Source organism: Bombus impatiens, unplaced genomic scaffold, assembly GCF_000188095.3.
Source record: "Bombus impatiens unplaced genomic scaffold, BIMP_2.2 scf_0640, whole genome shotgun sequence".
NCBI lineage: Eukaryota > Metazoa > Arthropoda > Insecta > Hymenoptera > Apidae > Bombus > Bombus impatiens.
Window position 1 is genome coordinate 2,802,394 of NT_177059.1, and position 3,086 is coordinate 2,805,479.

Genomic DNA, 3,086 nt, shown 5'->3' on the forward strand with positions numbered 1-3,086 from the left:
CGAACCACGACGTTGACGACGTCCAAGAGGGAGGCAGACGAGGAGGACGAGGAACCGAAAGAGGACGAGAAAGAACAGAGAGGGTGAGAAACAAACGCAGAAGAGAGATGGGTGTATAGATGTGGTTCGTCGGTGTTGACGAAGCTGGTCGACGAGGTTGGTCGACGCTTTTGATCTATCGAGAATTCGAAAAGGCCGAAGGGAACCCCGTTAAAACGTATCACAAAGGCCCTCGCCAGTCCCCCCTTTTTCTTTCGCGGTAGTGGCTCCGCGAACCATCCGCAAAAAGAGAAAAGAGCAGAAGCACGAGCCGGCAATATACTCGATCGGATTGGCTCATTGAATTTTAAAATTTCAAATAGAGTTAACGCAGACATCAGAGACGAGTGAGACGACGGGCCGCCGCTACCGCCGCGCCGCAACGGTACTTCTATCGGAGGCGGCTGCTTCGAGAGACGAACCGCTTTTAGCTCGTCCTCGCCCACGGACCACTCGTTTTTTCGTCCTTTGAGCACGGAAATTCCGGAACGAGTCGCGAGAGTTAGAGCCAAAAGTACCTTCTATATAAAAACTCCTCTCTCCACGTATTTCCAACCTTTTTTTTCTTCTTTGCTCGGTGTCCTCTTTCGTGTGATATTCGCACAAATTACGCCCATACGAGACTGATACGACGAGGAGGACGCTCCGTTTGGTCCGCGGGTGTTTGTTAATGTTCGTTTTCGCGCAACCAGCCGACCCGTGTATAATGTTCCTGCCAGGCATAGCGTACCTACTTTTTCAAAAGTACCGGTTAATTAATTTAAACGGTCGACCGGCGACGATATTAGGTAGGGCGACGTAATTTCCGCGTTCGTACGGACTCGTTTGTGCCGCTTTATCGATTAACCGGCGGCCCGATAAAATCGCGTACACGCGATTCCGTTCGGATATTATTAGGTCATCCTGTGGATCTTCCTGGACTGAACTGATCGGAACGATGGTAGCCCTGAACGACGCTTGATTTTGAGCGTTAGGCTCGATCGAAGATGAAAAGACTGGCTACGGTGGATCCTACGATTTGAGCGATGGCTATGAATTGTAGGCGAATGATAAAACGTTTGAAAACCAACACTCGTCGAATCTTTGGCCTTGATAGCTTGCTTTCGAGATATTTTCGATTTTATATACTTTACTAACGAGAAACATTGAAATTGTAGATTTCATAAAGATTGAATCAAATTTATCACAAGATCGTCGCTATTTTTATAGTGTTGAATGTTGTTTCTTGGAAGAGTGGGTTTTATCATTTACGATAGACAATTTTAATCGGACGATGGAATTTAATTCGCGATTCTCTTCTTTCGGCCGATCGTTTTTAAGACGACGACCACGTTTACCGGATCCCCTTTAAGAACTACAAACTGTGGCGAAAAGTCGACGGTTGCGGAGTCGCCTTTATGGAGATACGACCCGGATAATCTCGCGACCCTTTTTCCACGGGGATAGCACGCATAGAAGGGGTAAGTTTTCCGATCCTAAGTTTGCTCACCGTCTTATCGATGGTTAAGAAGAAAATTTCCCCGATGAGATTGCGAACCAGCTGCATAACGAGCAAGCTGCTACGTGGGCCGAGCAACTGGCTTTGCAATTTATCTCCTTTCGTATTTCCTTTGATAAACTGTTATTGCACCTGTGTGCAAGTATTAGAGCGGTAGAACGATTCTTATTAGATATATTTTTATAGATATAAAAAGTGTACAATAAGTGATTCCACTAAATTCGAACTTCGTAGAAACGAAATTTAATACGCATTGATCTAACATTATTATTGCATTAAGATTAATATATTTTCATTAGAGGGAAGTATAATGTCTAAAGAAAACGAAGGAAGAAAGAGATCGATTCACTCATTTTGACGTAATTTCTCCTTTTATAGAAATTATAAGATGAGAGGAGTTTGATTCATTCTGTTCCTATAAATAATTGTATTAACCTAAATTAGGGTGTGACATTTATCTATATGTAATTTGTATCGATTAGTAGTAGATTCGGTTATTGATTATTCCGAGATTGCCAGTGGAACAGGCAGTATACATCTATGATATAGTTCCACGTATAGGAAGGACGTAGTAGAAACAGGCGCTAAAGGTCAGACAACTTAATAGCTCAAGGTTTATCTCTATTTATATTCTCAATTAAATTTCTTATAAATTATTCATTGGCCATGTCATGTTTAGTTTATCAATCTGTGATGCATAAATAAAGAACTGAATCACAATTTAAAAAATTACCTTGACTGCATTTATTGTCTTTTAAATTAGTATCGATCTCTTTAAACACGTCCATGTTATGTTAAATAAACGAAATACTTACACAAGTGTATGAAGGCTATTATAAAATATACATTGTAATAAATACTCTATTAATGATTAGCATTGTCAAAATCAATAACTTGTAACCAAATATCATTCACGCAGAAAAGTCCTTCAGTGGAATCAAACTGCCCTGAAATCAGAGAAGCCTTGGAGTAGGTTTTTTGCGAAAGACTGTTCAAAGAATAACGCTCTATTTGCATAAAAAATTATTCATTAAACAAATCGTTTCAACAGCGTGTACCAATAAAATATCAATTAATATACTTTCAACGTTACATTTTCATTTTCTTAATATACATTTGTCCAAAAATATTTAAACCGCTTTTCCTCTATCCCATTCTACCCCTCTAACCCCGCATCTCCTCTCCGAAGACCACGAAATACAATCAACAGTTGCCAGAAATGCACTAACCTCGTTAAACGTAATCCGTGCTAGTCAATGAATCAGAACAGCGCAAACGTTCCGAGAATCCTCAGTACCCTCGCGCATTAGCTGCTCCGGAAACACATTTATCCTTGGGGTAGGTCTTCTTCCGCAGGTTTCTCCTTCAAGAACGAAAGACCTAAGGGTGGCCCTAATTCGTCATAACGTTTTTTGTATCCCAGCACGCGGCGAGCCTTGTTATCCGGCTACGAACGAAGGGCTTTATCGGTTGTTAAACAGTCGTTTCCTTCGGCTGAAAAGCAGCTAAGGATAGAAACAGGCACCTTCGTGTAACAAAGATGAAACGG